The sequence below is a fragment of the Rhinolophus sinicus genome, chromosome 8 (assembly GCF_057876585.1).
Source record: "Rhinolophus sinicus isolate RSI-liver-muscle chromosome 8, RSI-T2T, whole genome shotgun sequence".
Taxonomy (NCBI): domain Eukaryota; kingdom Metazoa; phylum Chordata; class Mammalia; order Chiroptera; family Rhinolophidae; genus Rhinolophus; species Rhinolophus sinicus.
The window spans coordinates 41,084,977-41,104,021 of record NC_142508.1 but is presented as its reverse complement, the minus strand read 5'-3'; the positions used below and the strand labels follow the sequence as shown (position 1 = coordinate 41,104,021).

General features: G+C 55.1%; 1 protein-coding gene across 1 annotated transcript in view; it reads left to right on the top strand.

The window, feature by feature from the left end:
* The window catches only part of PPP1R37 (protein phosphatase 1 regulatory subunit 37), a 41,169-nt gene that overhangs the window by 1,494 nt on the left and 20,630 nt on the right, over positions 1–19,045 (top strand). The gene's annotated exons all lie outside the window — the stretch shown is intronic.

The window sequence follows — 19,045 nt, the reverse complement described above, 5'->3', positions numbered from 1 at the left end:
TGGGAAGTCACTCTACAGGTGTATGGCAGCGTTGAGCCTGTTTCTGTGCTGGAGAAGGCTGTCAGTCTTACTGGGGTGGAGCCGGTGGGGACAGGGAGCAGACTGGCCTTGGCTTTATATAGAAGTTGGTCTGTTGGTCCCGGGGAAAGAGGAGGAACTGTCTGGGCATTGGAGGGATTGGTGGCTTTGATATGAGAGTGAGAAACATGGTAACTGGAAGCTGAACACACAGAGAGCCCGCCATAAATGCCAGCTTGGCTAGTTATTGTTAAAGAGATGGGGGTTAATTTAAGAATCTTGGTATTGGGAGCCAGGCAAGTCCCTGGGCTCAATGCCCCAGAGATAGAAGGTCACTTTGGAGTTAGAGGGTTTGGGGGACTGGGACCCAGGAAGGGAAGACTCAAAATGGGACCTGGCTGTAGCATGGCGTCCAGTCCAGAGAGTTCAGAGCAGGAAGGGGGGAAAGACCTGGACGGGCTGAGCAGGATGGTGAAGAGCAGACTCCAGTTCAAATCCTGACTCCCATTTACCCACTTCATGACCTCAGGCTGGTTACCTAACGCCTCTGAGAGCCTCAGTTTTCCTATCTGTAAAGTGGGTGATAATACCCATGCCACAGGGTTTAAGAGAGGACTAAATAATATTGTGTGTGAAAAGTGATTGGCCAGGATGAGCCTTCATGAAGTTGCAGTTATTGTTGGTCATTTTAGGGGTGATATTAGACGATATTGGACGTTTTAAGGGCCAGTCTAGAGGAGTTGGTTCGCAGGGTTGGGGCTTGGATGTTTCTGCTTCACAAGCTTCCAGGAGAGGGTCAGTTAGTGAGCCTGGGGCAAGGGGAAGGGAAGGTGGTCAGTTTGTGGGCTGGCAAGTCATGGTGGCGCAGCTGGGGAGTTTGTCACGGATGGGGTGGGCTACAGTTTTTGGTCTGCTGGTTCTCAGAAGAGGAGCAGCTGTGTGTAACCAGCTGTCTGGCTTTGAGTAAGCCATTTTTCCTCTCTGAGCCTCCTGGTTTCTTTCTCTGCAAATGGAGGTGCTAATTTCTACCATGAGGTAGTTGTGAAGATTAAATAAGATAGTCCTTGTAAATTCCTGCCACATAAATAGCAGCTGCTGTTATCCAGACAAATTCACTTTTGTTTTTCATGGGCGGTCTTGGAGAGGCAGTGAAGGAGTTTCAGGGGAGGGAAGAACATTGAGAAAGAGGGTCCCTGCGAGTCTGGCAGGGAGGAGCTGATTGGTCTGCCCTGGGTAAGGGGTGGAGGTGGTGATCGCTTACAGGCTAGGGGAGTCTCTCATTTCAGGAAGTTTAGAGAGGGGCCCTTAGCACTCGCACTCCGGAGGAGTCCGTGGGTCTGACATGGAGAGGTGATGCTATGGAGAAATGGGTCAATTTACAGGCTGGAAGAGTTAGTCTGTCTTGGCTGGGGAAAAAGGTTGAGGAATAGTCTGGCGGTAAAGGAGTTGGGTGATCGTGGGCCCCGGGGAAGGGGAGGCGTCTTTGGTGAGGTGGATGAGTATGGACGAGGGAATTTGCAGGATAGGAAATTGGAGGGCAGCAGGTGGCTGGCCTCTGCGCCTGGGGAGGACAGTGGAGTTATTGGCTGGCGTGGCACCGAGGGAGGCGGAGGCTGGCCAGGCTATAGAAGAGAGGAAAGTTGGGCCAAGGAGCTACCTTGAGAGGCCAGAGGGTCTCGCTAGGGGCAGGGAGCAGTTGGTTGGGTGTGGAGGAGGGGAAGGGGATTTGTTGGCGTTGGTCTGTGAACCTTGGGAAAGCGCAGGGGGTGTCATTTGAGCTGTGGACCTAGTGGGAAGGGAGGTGGGCCTGTTGTGGTGACACAACTCCGAGGCCAAGGGTGAGGGAGGAGCTGGCAGGGTTGAGGTGGGAGAGAGGTCATTCAGAAGCCGCGCTTCCATCGTAGAGATGCAGAAGTTGCCCGGCCGAGAGGTGCACCTGTGGGCTGGGAGGAAGCACGAGGAACCGGAGCCCAGCACAGGGCGCCCGCTCAGCAGAGCCTTGCTGGGAAGAGAGCTCAGCGGGGACCTGCAGAGCCTCTGGCTGGGGTGGAGGAGGGCTGAGACGAGCCCGAGGGGTGACCCCGCTGGGTGGGAGCCTTGGGGGTGTCTGCTTGAGGGCAGGAGCCCCAGCAAGGTCTCATGTCGGAGGCTTCCTGGAGGTGAGATGCTGTGGAAGAGGGAGGTTGCGAGGGAGGGGTCCAGGCCTCCCAGGGCACAGAGTGCCTTCCCTGGCTCCCATGTCACAGTGTCCCCACCTGCCCCAACGCCTGGGGCCTGCTTAGTTTCCCCATGGCGCCAATGGCAGCTGATGTGACGTTCCACGTTTGTCTTCACATTGGTGGTCTGTCCGCCGCCAGAATGGGCGCACTGACAAGGTCCGTCCTTCGTGTCTTAAAGGACATGCAGTGCTTACGGTTGGTGAGCGCTGGGGGCCTATGTGCAGCCGGTCTGGATGGGGGGGCCAGGCCAGCCCTGGAGCAGTGCGCTGTGGCCTCCAGCAAGGTGCACTCCTTGCTGAGCTGTTTGTTTCTTCATCTGTGAGATAACGATCCTGCCCTGCTCCCACCCAGGTGTCTGAGCGGATGGCATGTACCTCCGCAGTTGCATGTAATTGGGAGAAGCTCAGGGAGGAGGTGGATGGAACTTGTGAGTGGCGGACAATGCCTTAGTACTGCCAGGCTGGGCATGTGTGCGCTCTGCCCTCCTGGGAGGGGTGGGGGGTGGAAGTGGGCACCAGAGCAGGAGGGGCTAGCTGGCTGCACCCCACCCCACCCCCTCCCCTGGTGGCAGGCCTGTGCGCCCAGTTCTTTTGAGGGCCAAGGCCGACTTGTACCAGGAACCTTTCCAGACCAAACTGCAAGAATGACCCAAGGCCCAGCTGTCTCCCCAGTCCCAGCTGCTCGGGGTTTGCAAGGCAGGCCTCGGAAAGCATGTGACAGGGCCACAGTCTGGGAGGCTTGTCTCCCCCTCCTTCCAGGCCTGCCATGACTCATTCCCCACTCCCTGACCGCCAGCCTGGAGAGGCAGTCCGGCAGTGGGGGAGGGGAAGGTTTGCCCACCAGGAAATTCCTGGTGTGAAGTGGAGATGCTTGCAAAGTGAAGGGGTCCCATATTTTGCTACCTCTGGCCACCTGAGCTTGGGGAGGATGGAGGGGGTTGATGGGGGCAGTGGCCACGGTGTTCTTAAATGGGGATCAAAGAGAGTGGAAATTACTTACAGTTTGTTCTCATTGAAACTTGAGCTGCAAATTTTAGTCCTTGAAACTGGTTGGACAGGTAAAAATGCACCTGTCAGCGGTAGAGGCTCTGGTTACAAGGCGGCTGGTTGGAGCAGAAGTGGTGGTGTTGCTGGGAGTAGGCAGTGGGGTCGTGGGGGTGGCTTGCATGCTTTTGCCCAGATTGCCATCTGGGCCCAACTCACCTCCCACTGCCGGCGATGGCACGTGGACTCTGCCGTGTGATGCTGGGCCATCCGCTGTGACTCGCAGTTCTCTCTGTCCACAAGTTTTCTGTCCATAAAATGCAGCTGGCAGCAACAGTGCCTCCTGATAGGCTGACGATGAGGAAGATACCAGAATCCACAGCGAATGCTCAGATGTCTCCCTTGCTTTTCGTGCCGTCACCGGTCCTCTCCCCCCACCTGCAGTCCCCAACCTTTTAGTTTGCTTTGTGCCTCTGTTGTGTGTTTGCACCCATACCTCCCCCCAGTGCCTCCCCCATCAGAATCCTGCTGTCCTCTCAGGGGCCTCCTCCTCTGACCTGAGCACCTAGCCGTCAGGGACATGGGAGAGACCTTGGGCTCCAGGCCTGATTCTGTCTGTTACAAGCTGGGTGACTGAGCAAGTTGCCCGACCTCGTGAGCTGAAACTGAATTAGTGTGTGTTGGCCCACCAGTCCGAGAGGCCTCGAGGGCTCCAAGATTCTAGACTCGGAGTGTCAGCCCCAGGCTCTTGAGAGACCCGCTGATGACTCTGGACAAGTGTCTGCTGCTCCCTGAGCGAGTCCGCCCTGTGGATGGGCCCTCGCACCCAGCCCTCTGCCCTGGTGTGAGGCTGGCTCTGCCAGGCCAGCCCCTTTGCACACTCACACTCAGGCAGGCTGCCCTCATTCTTTCCACCTTCAGCTCTCAACTCGTGTTCGCGTCGTATTTCCCTCTTCAAGGGCAAAGACTGCAAGTCACCTCTGTGACCTCAGTCTGGCACACGAGAGGGCTCGGGCGCTGGGTAAATGTCACAGGAATGAGGATTTTCCTCATACCCTTGGTGGCATTTGGGAGAAAGCTCTTTGGAGTAGTTAATCTGGTATGTGCCAGGGCAGGGGCCCTTCCTCAGAGACCGGCAGGCAGGCCTTGGCACCGCCCTGAGCCCCAGAGAGACGCACGCACGTCTAGCACACAATAGGCGCTCAGCGAATGGTCATTGAGGGGGTCAGTAGGGGTGCTTGTGTGTTCTGGGAGCGAGACGGGATGGCTACTGTCCGTCAGTCTTTTGGCGCCGAAAGTATTAACCGTGGGGCTCCGGGCTGGACTGGCTGTAAGAGGCAGCCGCTGGGAGTAGGGGGCCGGGAATCTGTTCCTACAAAGCTCCCCAGGGTTTGGCTGTTCTTCTGTGCAAGGCTCTGTGTTCAGCTCAGCTGCTCAGCACTCAATCCCAAGCCTGTCTTCTGGACTTCAGTTCAAGGATGGCAGGGGTTGACCTCAGACAGGTTTGAGAGCAAATTGTGAGGTGAGCATTGAAACGTCTGCCTTGAGGTAACTGCAGAAGTCTGACTTGGAAAGGCAGCCTGCTGCGGTGGGGTGTCGAGGGGCCGGGGTTGACATCCCTGCTCTCTGCGTGACCTTCATTGTTACCACTCATTGCCTTCCGTGTGCCCGCCACGGGGCGGTGCCTTTCGTGTATTATCTCAGTTAAATCTCACAACCATAGGAGGTAGGTGCTATTCTTTCCAATGTACTGATGAGAAAATGGAGGCACAGAGGTGAAGTAACTTACCTGTGGTCACAGAGCCAGTAAGTGGCTGAGCTGGGATTCTAACCCAGGCAGTCGGGCTCTGGAGCCTGCCCTCGTCCCCTGTGTACTGGCTGCACGCACTTTGGCAAGTTGCTGCATTCTGTCCGCGGGCCGTGTATTTCTTCGTCAATAACCCATAACCCTTTACAAACAGAAGTGACGGTTGTGGCCTTGCAGTGTTGTAGCAGGGATGAAAAACCGATCGGGTTAAGGGCCCGGCCCAGTCGGCGCTCAAGAGGAGCTTCACTGTGTGTGGTTCTTGGACAGGTGTCCAGGGAGGCCAGTGCCACCCCTCTGTCCTCAGCATGGGGTCCTTCCTCTAACCTTTGGCCTGAGTTCTTCTTGTGCTACCCTGTGTCTGGTACGTGGTAGGTGCTCAGTACGTCCTGGTGGAATCCGCACCTCTGATCCTGTGACCTGTTCCTTCAGCGGGGCATGGCCATGCCCGGTGGGGGGGGGGGTCCGGGGAGCAACCAGACCCAGTCCCTGCCCCCGTGGAGGTCACAGTGGAGAGAGGAAGACACACCGTAAATGGTTCTAATGAAACCACGGTGCCCGGGACTCTGATTAGGAAGAGCTCACAGAGTGTGCGCCGGCCGCAGGGCAGAAGTGGCTTCCAGGAGGAAGGGCCGTGGGGTCTAAGGCGGCCGTGGGAATCAGCCAGGTGAGGAGCAGTCGGAAGGGTGTGCAGAGTCTCAGCGGTGGACGGAGGCGCATGTGAGGAACAGAAAAAAGCCAGTCTTGCTGGAGGGGGTTTGGGGGATGGAGGCCGGAGGGTCAGAGGTGGGGCCTCGTGGGCGGTGTCAGCCTGAGGGCAGCGTGGAGCCAGCAGAGGGATTTCAGAAGGGGCATGCCTGCTGTTTTTCAGAGAACCTTCCAGGGGCTGGCATGGAGGAGGGTGAGTGAGGCCTTGGGCGTGGAAGGCCCCACAGTGGCTAACAGCTGACATTTCACTTCACCGATTTATTCATCAGGTTTAGCTGGACAGTCCTCCCCTTCCCAGAAGGTTTTGGCCTCACCAGCGTTTCCTGTAACACTGCGAAGGTGGTAGTGTTCCCCCACCATTCTCTCCTCCGTCTCCCCCCACCGGCAGTTCATCCTGCCTTTGGGTGGGGTGTTGGCAGCTCGCAGGCTGTGCAGTCAGCTGCTCACACCTCTCCCTCACCACCATGTGACCTCAGCAAGTGGCTTCACCTGTGTGGTCCCTTTAGGTCCCACACTTCTCAGATCCAGAAAGCAATAAAAATGGTTCCAGACCCTGCTGGGGTCTTAGCATAATATAGGTATCCTATCACTCTTGCAAAATCCAGGGAATTCTGAATTCTAGAACACACCTGGCCCAAGGATTTCCAGATGGAGACCATGGAGCCCCCAGTGGGCCTCGTCTCTGAGGCAGCCTGAGGCTTGGGCTTTGGCCCACTGGTGTCCCTCCCACTCTGCCGTTTGGAGGTGTCGCCTGTGACTTGCCTGCCGCCCTCTCCCTTTCCGGCAGAAGCCTGGGTGGGAGCCCAGCAGTTGGATGCTCTGGAGGCCTCTTTGGATCCCAGCAGGGGTGCCCTCCCTGGTGGGGTAGGCGGGCCCATGTTGGAACCTATTGGGATTGGACTCGTGTGCCACCTTCACACCCACCCCTCCATCTCTCCACAGTCTTCGTGGGGTGCCAGTTGCTGTCAGCACATAGTGGGAGAGCCGCTCGTGGGCTGTGCAGCCCTCCCCTCTGTGCAAAGCAAAGCACCTTCACAGCTGAACTCACTGGTTCCTCAGAGCAGCAGGGCAGGAGGGGCTCCCAGGGGGCGAAAGCAAACAGTAGGAAGTGACCCAGGGGAGGGGTCCTGCTTCTGGATGGTACTGGTGACCATGATGGGGATAATCGCAGGCCACTGTTAGGAGCTCTTCCGGGTCTGAGCTCTGCACATACATTTACTCATTGAATGTTCACAGCAGCCAGAGGGGACAAGCCGAGGCGAGGTGTGTGGGGGTGTGGGGGGTGCCAAGACCACACAGAGAGTAAGGGAAGGAGCCTCCGTCAAACCGGAAGGAATGGTTCTCATCCTCTGCCCCCTCCTTCATAACCACAGGAGAAAGCTACACCCCTTAGCCTGGCGGGAGGCCCTTCCCACTGGGCTGACCCTCCTGACCCCCGCCGGTGGTTCCCTCTGCTGTTCCCTCTGCTTAGCATGCCCTTCTCCGGTCTCCTTCCTTTCCCGACCATCACCTGTCATGCTTTCATGCTGGCTCACGCGTGACCCCCTCCGCGAGGCACTCCCAGTCCCCGTAGTGCTGCTGTACCCTCCCAGGTTCCCATGGCACCTCCTCACACTGTTGTTACTTGTTTGGGGCCTTCTCCCCCCCTGGATCCAGAAGCATCTTGTCTATCCGGCTCCCCAGAGGAGCCAAACCACTGAACACACCCAGGCATGTTAGGGACTCTGGGCAAAGGGGGTCTGCTAACGAGCACCCCAGGCTGGGGCCTCCAAAAGGCTGGGGATCTTGAAGAGGTCAGCGGGGACGTGTCGTTCGTTGGATCGTTTGCTCACTCATCCATTTCTTCATTCGCTTCCTCACCAACACACACCTGTTGGTCTCCACTTGGCGCTCCCTGTTCCAGGTGGAGCCCTGGCTGCTCTCCCAACTCGCTGGTGCTCCTTCTACAGTCTCAAAAAAGCAGACCCGTTACTCCCCTGCTTCAGATGACACCTTGTGACCTTCTCCCCACTGCTTTTCACACACAGTCCAGGGTCCCTGCACCAGCTTAGGTGGCCTGTCGCCTGCCATCCTCACTGACCATGTCTGGTATCATCCTTTTCCATGCTCTCCTTGGGTTCAAGTGTGGTGGCTTCCTTTCAGTTCCTAGAACATTGGAAGAGCGCCCCACGTCCTGTCCTGGAGTGCTGGCCTTGCTCTCACGGCTCTAGCTCGTCCTTTAAGTACCAGCAAACCCGTTCTCCCTGGCCCTCTAAAGCCGTTCCCGTCAGGTAGTCAGTGAGCTGTTTAGCTGCAAGCCTCCCGATTTTCTCTCTCGGCCCCTAGACTGTAGGCAGCATGAGGGCGGGAGTGGGAAAGGTTTCGTGTGGTGCCACTGTGTCCCCGGTGCCCACACATGGCACTGTGCGTGGCCCTGAGCAGGAGCTTCTCTGGTTGGTGGGGAAAAGCATTGTGAGATGCTGGGCTTTAGGTACTAGGCAGGCCCTGCCCTCGTGCAGCCCAGGTCCGGGAGAGAAGCATGAAGAGGGGAGGACACCAAGTCTGCCTCTGGTGTTCCCCTGCCAGATCTGGCAGAGCCATGAGCTGGCCAGCGTGGTAGATTGCAGGCTGATTGCAGGTAGGTGCAGGACTGAGACGCAGACCTGTCTTTGCTGTTGGCTTGCTGTGGGTTGTAGGCCGAGGCATTGCCCTCTCTGTGCAACAAGATGGTGTCTGAGATCCTTTCCCACTGCGTGTGTTTTTCTCTCTGCATAGGTCACTCCCACCATTTAGGGAAGTGAGTGGGTCCCAGGACCTCTTCCCCATCAGGGGGTGGGGCCGAGAGAGTCCAGGTTCTGGTAACTGATTCGCCTTTCTACCTTTGTGGCAAGTGACCCGATTCCCCACCCCCCAAACAACAAGGTGTGTCACAGGAGGAGCTGGAGGAAGTCCCTGGCATCCAGCCACCCAGCACCGGCCGCCATCCTCTCTCCTCTCCTCTTCCTCCGTCTCATTCCTTGTCCTGTAGCCCCCTTCTTCTGTGGGCTTGCGGTCCTTGCTTCCTGCCCTAGCTCTCTCCAATGTGACCAAAGTGACCAGAAAGTGCTACATTCCCCTGGAGGGACTTCTTCCCTGCTGGGCGTGGGCTCAGCCCTTGGGATCTGCAGTGCTGTGCTTTTCTGGGCTCCCCTGTCCCAGCCCTGCCCACTCTGGGTTGTCCCTGTCTGGAGACTGAGCCCTCCGAGGGCAGGGCCGTCACTGCTGTGTCCCCATCACAGCTCCAGACACAGGGCAGGCGTTCGCTCAGTGAATGTCAAGTTCCATTAGGATGGAGGAGGGGCAGAGGTGGTGCCCTCCATGACCCGGCCCCGAGTTCCCGTGTCTGATAGCACATGACCCTCTCTGGTCCTGGGGAAGACACGCTAGGCTGGTGAGCCCTGTGGGTGGAGCAGGCATCAGAAGGCAGGGCCACCCGTCTGTTCCATCCAAATGCCTCTGCTCCTTGACCACCCAGCCAAGAGTTTCTGGGGCTGACACAGGCCCCATCCCATCTCCAGAGTCTGGATTACCAGGGGTGGAGGATAACTTCCTTGTTTTACAAACGAGGCTGGAGAGGAATGGCCTGGCACTCAGGACAGGGCTCCTGCTGCTCTCCTCTGCCGCCTCTGTAGCTTGGAGGGGCAGAGTGACACCTCTGGCGAGGGCAGGTGAAGAGACCTGCTTGGTTGTGCCCCTGCCCTCCCCACCCCCACTTGCTGTGTGAAGTCGTTATTCACAGAAAGGGTTGGGGTTCTGGGGAAATGGAGATTCCATCTCCAGCCTACCACCAAGCTGAATGAGCTTGTGCTACGGGCGTCTCCCTCCCTCCCCTCTCATGGAGCTGGTGATGGCGGGCCCTGGGGGAGAAGGGTGAGCGTCACCCTGGAAGCCAGCACAGGTGTAACTAAGGGAAGGATCACTACCTTGATTCTCTTCTGACTTTAAAAGTTGGGTCTGTTCATTGCAAACAAAAAAAAAAGAAAAGAAAAGAAAAAACAGTTGGAAAGTCTAAAGAAGAAAATAAAAAGCACTTGTTAATTTCACCATCTGGAATTTTTTAAAAAACAGCTTGAGATATAATTCACGCACATTTCCCTCATTCAAAGTGTGCACCTCATTGGTTTTCAGTTTTGCACGGTTGTACATCTATCATCACAGTCAATTTTATGACATTTTCATTACCCCCAAAAGAAAGCCTGTACCCTTCGCCATCGCCTCCAAGCCCCGCCCCATCCACCTTCTGACCAAAGCAGTAACTGCTGATCTGCTTTCTGTCTCATTAGCTGCCGGACATTTCATATAAGTGGAATCTAATACCGGTATGTGGCCTTTTGTGTCTGGCTTCTTTGATTTAGCGTGATGTTTTCCAAGTTCACACACATATCGGTACGTCGTTCCTAGTTATTGCTGAGCGTATGTTCCATTGCATGGGACATGTTATTTATTCATCCGTTGGTGCACATTTGGGTTGTTTCCACTCGGGCTATTATGAATAACGCTGCTGTGGATATTAATGTACAAGATTTTGTGCGGACAAATGTTTTTGTTTCTCTAGGAGTAGAATTGGCTGGGTCATATGGTGACTTTTTAACCATTTGAGCAATTGCCAGACTGGTTTCCCAAGCTACTGCCCCACTTGACGTTCTCCTGCTCCTCCTTGTCAGGTCTGTCCTTTTGCTTCTAGCCACCCTAGAGGGTGTGAAGTGGGGTCTCATTGTGGCTGTGGATTGCATTTCTCTGATGGCAATGACAGGGAGCATCTTTTCATAGGTTTATTGGGCACTTGGATGTCTTCTCTGGAGAAATGTCTTTTCACGTCCTTTGCCCATTTAAAAATTGGGTTGTTTGCCTTTTTATTATTGAGTTTAAGTGTTCTCTCTATATTCTAGATGCAGATGCTTACCCTGTTCCCCCGAAAACAAGAACTAGCCGGACAAGCGTCTCTACGGAGTCTTTTGGAGCAAAACTTAATATTAGACCCGGTCTTATATTGTATCATATTATACTATACCGGGTCTTATATTAATTTTTGCTCCAAAAGACGCATTAGAACTGATTGTCCGGCTACGTCTTATTTTCAGGGAAGCACGGTATCAGAGAAATGATTTGCACCACCTGGGATGTTTTCAACGCTAAATGCCAGAGCATTTCCTTCCCATTTCTTTTCTTTGGCTGGATAGATTGCCGCCACAGATAGATAAAAATTAAAACTGGGAGGAGACTGTGTTGAGCATCCTGTGTTTTCACTTCATTTTCGCATTTTGTACAAAACACAATTAAAATACATCACCGGGCCATTGTAATTTGTTCTGGCCATTTCCGCGTGGCCGAGCACTGAAATCCTTTCCAGTTTCCAGTTGCATGAATAATGCAGTGACGTTCATCCTTGTCCATAAATCTTGTTCATCATGGGGAGCTTTCTCAGAAGAAATTCCTAGAAGGTGGTTTTACCAGGTCAGAGGGTAGGAAGGAGCCTTTGAAGCCTCACATGCCATCTGTGCCTGCGTAGGACTGTGAGCCTTGAGCTTGAGTCCTGTCACCCTTGTAAAGATTTTTTTTATTGCTACTATATGCTAATAGGATGATTGCAAGGACTATAGTTATCATTCAAAGGAGAGACATCCGGTAGGATTGCATGTATGTAATGACAATTACCAAACAAAAGTGTGTGTTGGGTTGGCGTGGAGCTGGAGTTAGATATCGAGGCACCAATGCGTCAGGCTGACAGTCATGGCAAGACTTGGAAGTTTAAAAAGAACACATTTGCCGAAAAGAACTTACAAGTGCACGTGACTGATGGTTACCAGTCGGCTGATTGAACAATAAGCACATGAAGACAAGTGATGGGGAAAGGCCAGCGCCCCAGCTCTGATGAGGCTTTCAGACATAAAAGGTGAAGCACTCCAGGAAACTGTTTTGAAATCACATTTCAGTTTTTATCCAGTTTTGTTCTCTGAGTTACCCTCTGAAAATTGCCAGGGGTTTTCAGTTTACCCGCTGTTGGATGCAGTTATATTCACCTGGATCTTGGTTGTATCTCTTAAGGGTTTTTTGTTTGTTTGTTTGTTTTTAAATAAATGAATGAATAATACTTGCATTTGGGTGCCTTGATGCCCAGATGGTGTCTTGTTTTAATGAGCATTCCTTTGCCTAGCAGTTAACCTGCTTATTAATGCGTCACATACTTTTGGGAGTTGTTTTTTTCATAGCCTTTGCCTGTTTTTTGGAGGGGATCTTTTGTGAGGACTCCTCCTTTGAAACCATTGATTCTTGGAATTTTATTGTACAGATCCAGTTTTGCTCGTTTATCATTTGCCTTGCGGGTAAGGTGGGGGAGGGGAGCAGGATATCTCTTTTTCCTTCTTGAAAAGAATCCCTTTCTCCTTTGCTCTTTCACTGGGTCTTCATTGCAGGGCATCCCTCCGGCCCAGCCTAGCAGCTGTCCGCCTGTCCGCCTGTCCGCCTGTCCGCCAGCCGGTCGGAGGGAGCAGTGGAGGCGGGATCAGCGCGGGCCTGGCGGCTGTGCGGTGTAGGGGGAGGGCGCTTCCGTCGCAGACAGGCCCAGGCACAGCTACAGCCGGTTAGAGGGTCCCATATAAACACGACTGCAGCCACTGTTTGCTGAACACCGGGCTGAGCAACCCGGTGAAGCTGGTGGGGCCCCTCATTCTGTGACTAGGAGCCATCAGTCACTTGCTGAGATTATGCTTCTTTGCAGAAGGTGGCGGAAGCCAGGGCAGCCCTGCCAGGTCCCTGGGACACATCAGTCGGCCACAGCTGTGGAGCTGCAGCGAGTCCCAGGAGCCCAGCCTCTGGCCCGTCTCACGGCAGGGCAGCCAGGTCGCAGCCTCCCATGCGTGAGGGGCCCTTTTATCATACGCCCTGGCCCCCTCGCCCCATAGCTGCTCCATCCCTGGGTTTTGCTCCTGCGTCCACATGCCTGGCCTCTGCGCTGCCTCTTTCTTCTGCCTGGGAGCGTCCTCTCAACTTTCGTGTGGCTACTGTTTGTTTCCATTCACTTACTGTCTTGTGCCCCCTGCCCCCCCCCAGTGTGAGCAGCTTGGGAGCGGATGGTCGGCTGTTGAGGGCACTGCCGCAGCCCTGGCATCTAGACTGGCACCTGGCACTAGAGAAACATTGGAAGGAAGGAAGGAATTTCTGACTCTTATCTTTCAGGTCTCGGCTTAAATGTTCTTTCCTCTTCCAGGTCTTTCCTAACTGCTGCTCCCAATCTAAGTTTGCGTGCCTCCGTTTTTTTCCTGTAAGAGTGTTTTTCTTATAATTTGTCATTTTTATTTGTGTGCTTCTTTGTCTGCCTCCCTAACAATTATTCCCCAGGCAGGGATCAGGTGTGTTTTGTTCTCTTTTGTCTGCCCAGCCCAGGCTGTTTGGTAAAGAATGAACAAATAAATGCGTCCTTTAGTTCCCAAACAGACCTCCTGGGCGTAAGTGGCGTTACTCACCTTTCACAGAGGGAGAGCAAGAGGTTGGGCAATTGGAAGCTTCGGGCACCCTGTTTCCATCCCTGGAGGCTTGATTTTTTACTTTTCAAACTATTGCTCCCCCAGTGTCTCCTCGGGCAGTGCAGCTGGCCGTCGGGTGCCCCTGACTGGAAGCCTGAGGCAGGCAGCCTGAAACCGCCTGCCTAGTTCTGGTGGGGCTGGTTGTCCCCTGATGGGCACTGACTTTCTCAGAGGCTCCCTTCCCCGGGATTGGCCTGTCGCCTACCTAGGACTTTGGTGGGTGACAGTGATGGGAACCAGTGAACCACTAAGTGACTTGCAGACCTGTTTCAAGCACATCGGTGCCCCCAGCCCTGTGCTGGGACCCTTGACTGTTTGCTTCATTTGACCCTGACATTGACCTTCAGTTCCCCAGAGGAGCCCTCAGCTCTCTTTCCTCTGAACCTCTGCATGTGCTATTTCCTCGGCTGCAACACTCTTCTCCTTCCCTCTGCTTTTTAAATGATTGTTACTAAATTCTTTTCTCGGCATATGAACTATACAATAATACACACAGAAGTTAAAGTGTAATATAATGCAGACCTGTGAACGTATCCCCCCATTTAGGGGTGAGAACATTACAACTAACTTACCTCCACCTCTTGGTAGGTGGGCAGACAATGCCCAGAGCTCCTGAGTACTGTCCTGAATGTTGTGGTCATCATGCCTCATTTGGGTTTTTTGTTGTTGTTGTTTTTTAATTGTATGACTTGTTTTACACCGAAAAGTATGGTGTTTAGCTTTGCTTCTTTTATGAGTTTTATAAAAATGGCATTGTGTTGTAAGTGAACTCCTGCGTCTTGCTTTTCCTCTCAGCGTCGTGTGTCTTAGCTTCATACATGTAGGTGCTCTAGAGTATTCCATTGTGTGACCTAGTGTTAGCTTGTCCATTGTGCTGTGGGCTAAGTTGGGCTGTTTCAGGCTTTCCCATTACAAACTGGTACAGCCATGAGCCTTCGGGCACATGTCACCTGGCATGTGAGCATGAATTTCTCCAGGGCACAGACCTGGGAGTGGATTGCTGGTTGTAGTTGAGGGATCTCTGCAGCTTTACATGGCAATGCCAAACTCTCTCACTTGGTTCTCCCTCCTTTACCTGGCTACTTCCTACTCGTTCTCCTAGGGTCTTCTGCCCACCTGTTTTTCCTTCAACAGATACCTGCAGAGCACCGGCCACGTGCCAGGTACAGTTATGTTCTAGGGAGTGATGGTGAGACTCACAGTCCCAGTGCTCACACGAGCAGTGGTGTTAGATAGCTCTTCCTCCAGGAAGCCCTCCCTGACTGCCCTGGGAGCCCCGTGTAGACAGGGGCCTGAGCCGTTTGGGGCACTGTGTCCCCAGCATCACTTGCACTGGGTGGGGCCCAGAGCAGGATTTGGTGAAGGGTCTGTTGAGTTACTGCTGACACACTCGCCCTTGAGGCAGGTGGGATTAGGAGGAAGAAATGGTGTCCAGTATTTAGTACTTGTTGGTGTTTGACCCGGGTTCCAGGCTCATCTGGCCCAAAGCCCAGCACTTCCCCCAAATGGCTAAGCCCACAGATGCCTGGCCCCGTGACAGATGGAGGAGACATGGCTGCTGCCCTCAGCAGTTTAGAGAGGGCTCACTGCCTGACTGTTCACTCCCACATCGTGCAGGGCTGGGACGGGCCCGGCAGGGTGCCTCTCAGAGCAGTGAGGCCCTTGCATCCCTCGTCCCTCCCTCGTCCCTTGGGGAGCTGGAGAGTCCAGGTGGGCTTTCTTTTGAAGTAGGCGAGACCAGAGGCTGCACGAACCTTTACAGAAAGTGGATGAGGCAAGAGTCATTGGGTCCCAGAGGAGCGGTTGGGGCTGTGCAGGGCCACAGTGTGCCTGTAGTTCAGTAACAACAGGAACAGCTGGTGTTTGCAGAGGGGCCACTGTGTGCCAGGCACAGCGCCAGGCACTCGACATGTGCTGGCTGGTGCTGTCCGCCGCACCGTGTCCCACGAGGTAGATGGAGTTGTTGCTCGGTTTTACAGCTGAGGGAGGACCCTGAGACACAGGGTGAAGTCCAACTCACCTGCCTAGTTGGTGGTCGCCTCTAGGAGCCTGGCCCCTTTCCCCCTGAGCTGCACGATGGCGGCTAGCAGGCCTGTCTGGGGCAGGGGGCCCAGAGCTTTCCTCCTGCCCACTTGACTCTGCCCGGCAGTGCAGTGAGATGGAGCAGCCGCTCCCCTTTGCAGATGGGTAGACTGAGGGACAGTGCTGCCCCCCAGTGCCACATCTGAGTGTGGAGGCAGTGTCAGCCCGGGCTGGGCTTCTCCTTGCTTGGTCCCCGAGCTTGCACTCCCACCCGTACATGCTCCCTTAGAGGGCTCTTTACTCCTGCTGCTCCATTGGTGATCATTTGTCCCCAAGTCTCTTCATTTCTGCACCCTTAGGTGCCCAGCCCTGAGTAAATATTTGTCTACAGGCAAACGGAAGCATGTGTGACCAGTATTTCCAAGCCGGATGGCAGGGCACGGGTGGAGGCAGCTGCTTTGAGGGCAGATACTCGGTGAGCCTCCAGCTGGAGTCAATGCTTTGAGTCCTTTGCTCATCCAGCACCCACTCTGAGGTGCTGACTAGGTGTCAGGCCCTCAGCAGTGATGACAGCGGCTATTGTTTACCAGGCACCAAACCCATGCCACATGCTCTGCACAAGTCACCTCAGGCATTGCTCCTGTGTGCCTCGGTCGCGTGAGCTCCGTTTCCAGATGAGAAGACTCAACCATAAAGAGACTAGGGCCTCTCTTGTGATGATTGGGGTCTGTTTGTCAGGGCCAGAAGCCACATGGGAACGCATGAGGTGAACGAGAGTGTTCATTGGAGGGACACAGGGGCCTCTGCCAGTTCTAGGGGATGGGAAGGTCCTGGAAGCCAACAGGAACCGGGACTGGTGCCAGCTCTCCAGGCCACATGCACTCGTGTTTTGTTCCTCTTTCTGTCTGGTCTCGAGCCAAACAAGCCTGGTCATCCTGGTGGCCGGGACAGGGCTCCTCCGCCCAAGACCCTCACCCGGGCAGCTCTTCTAGGCTTAACGAAGATCCCATATCCTTCCTGTCAAACGGGGCCTGAGAGGGTCTGGCTCACCTTGTGAGGGGAGGGGGGCAAATCTCAGAGAAAGGGGGCCTGGAGACACCCCAAATGGGCACCACCAGACCCATGATCTGACTCTAGAGTCCAAGTCCTAAGCCACCAGCCTGCACCATTCTGTGTGGTGAGAAGGTGGATTCACGTCACAAGGCAGGATGTCCCCAGCATCCTCAGATGTACACATCCCTTTGGGGAGTCCCTTCCAGCTAGGGACTCATGGAGACCACAGAGGACTCCCCCCGCCCCTCCCCCCTGCAGACACATCCCGGCAGAACCCTCGTTGGTGTGACAGGGCTGGGTGTGTTTTCTTGTGGTCGGGCAGTTAGCCAGGATTGAACTCTGTGGCAGTCCTGCGCTGGGGACACAACAGTGGCAGAGACAAACCTGGTCCCGCCTCACGGGCTCACTGTCCAGAAGGGGAGGCAAGTTAACCAACCGAGCCAGCAGGGCCGTTACAGATAGACAGAAGGGTGTGGAAGGAAATGAGCCAAGGGCTGGGATAGAAAATAAAGTAGCCAGGCTGGTAGCAGGCCCTTGGCTTAGGAAAGAGTATTGAATGCAAAGTGCCCCTCAGGGTGGCCCCCCCCCCCCGTCAGTCCTGCCTGCCGGCCATCCCACCTCTTCTGAGGGGGTCTCCCATCCAGGGCGCAGTGGTTCCTCTCTGTCCTAGCTGGGTGTCCTTCACAAGTGCTCTACTTCCCTGAGCCTGTTTCCTCTTCTGGAAAGGGTTGGGGAGAGAAATCTGCTCCCCAAAGAGTTGTGAATAGAAAGATGGTCAGTTATGGTTAAGAGCAACGACTGAGGAGCCAGACTGCTCGGGCTAGAACCCAAGCTCTTCCCTTTACTGGCTTGGTGACCTCGGGCAGGCTCCTTAATGCCCCCTGCCTCAGTTTCCCCACTTGAAAAATGGGGATAATAAATCCCACCTCATAGGGTTATTGAACGCAGTAAATGAGGTAATGTGTATGAAGTGCTGTGTAGGTGTCGGCTATCGTCAGTAATAATAATTTAGAATAAAAAGTTGTGCGCTGGGAACTCAGGGACTAAGGGCTTGACTTTCCCCTTCGTTCAAGAGCTCCGCTGGCCTCATCAGGCTCCTGCTGTGTGTGAGGCTCCCTGGCAGCCTGAGGTCGGTGGATCAGCTGTGACCGGCCTCGGTTCCTTCTGCCCCAAGAGATTTGGAAAGCCGTAGGTGTCTTCTGACTGCACGTGTTTCTGTAACAGGATCTTCATTTGGGCCAAGCTTGGAAGGTCAGGATGGGGGGGGGGGACCGACGGGCCGGTGGCACCTGCCGTCTGCTCCTGTCACTGGAGTAGACAGGTCTGCCCACGTCCCTGCCTGGGGACCAAGACGTGAAGGCAGGCTGGCCTCCTGGCTGATGGCATGAGCTCAGGCCCTGTCCGCCCCCCAGGTTGTCTGTCCTCCCGGAGTCATGATGATTCCCTCCCAGGAGGGGCGGGAGGAACACACTTCTCACTCAGGAAGCAGCAGGCCTAGGGAGGGGCACCAGCCCGAGAGGAGAGGCCGGCCATCGCAGCCTCTCCTGAGGGGGTCTCCCGTCCAGGGGGTCTCCCGTCCAGGGTGCAGTGTGGTTCACTCCCCTCCGTTGGGAGGTTCTCTGGGGAGAAGGGAAGGGAGGCTTCAGTTCAAAGAGTGAGTCACCTCATTCATTCATTCATAGCCATTTACTAGGGACACCGCAGTGACGTCTCTAGACCCAGGGAGCCCTTGGTCTAGTACAGAGAATGAACAAGTAAACATACAGATTGGGGTTCGTGCTGTGAGGTGATAGGGACGTGGTAGAGAGTAATGGGTGTGTGTGCGTGCGTGCGCGTGTGTCTGTACATGCGTGTACGCACACACACCGCCTTAAAAGGGGTCAGGGAATGTTTCTTGGAGGTTACATTTGAGCTGAGACCGGAATGACAAGTTACGAAGAGCTGGGGCTTGTGTGTGAATAGCAGTCGCAGACCTGGAGGCAGGAACAAACACGGTGGGGGCCTGGGCAGGGGAGGGGCGGGAGGGTTATCTGGGAGGCTGCACAAGGAGGGTGAGGTGAGCCCCAGGGAGGGCCTGCCCCAGGGAGGGCCTGCCTCAGGGAGGCCTTGTCCACGGTGAGGAAGTTTCAGTGTTAGTGCAGGGACAGAGCCCAGCCCATTCCTCGGCGTGGCCGCCAAAGCTTAGTCTCTGAACTAAGGGGCTGCGACCAGATGGGTTTTCCTTTCCTAGGGGATCTGCTCAGAGTCTTCCTGCTGTCCTCAGCAGGTTTCCTGTGTACAGCTGCCCTGGGCATGCGCTTCTGATGGTGCCATCTGGGGCCTCCTCAGCCCTCCTCCCCTGGGCAGGGACAGGCAGAAGGGCTGTCCAAGCAAAGGCCCAGGGGGGCTTGTAGACCCCGCAGGCTGGAGTAAGGCCTGGCAGACCCCTTCCTATCCACGGGAATTAGTTCTCGAGTGGCACCTAGCATTGGTGTGGCTCTGGGGTAGATTGTGCTTGGCATCGCCGTTGGTGACACCATGGCAGTCGATGGGCCACTCTTTTGGGGAAGGTGACATTACCTGACCCTGCGGTTTGCAGCCTGCGTGATCTGCATGCTCCCTCTGTCCTCCTAAGACACTGAAAGGCTGGGGGGCTGGAGGAAGTCTGAACGGTGGTGGTTCCTCGGGAAAAGTCACTCATAACCAGCGGCCCTTCAT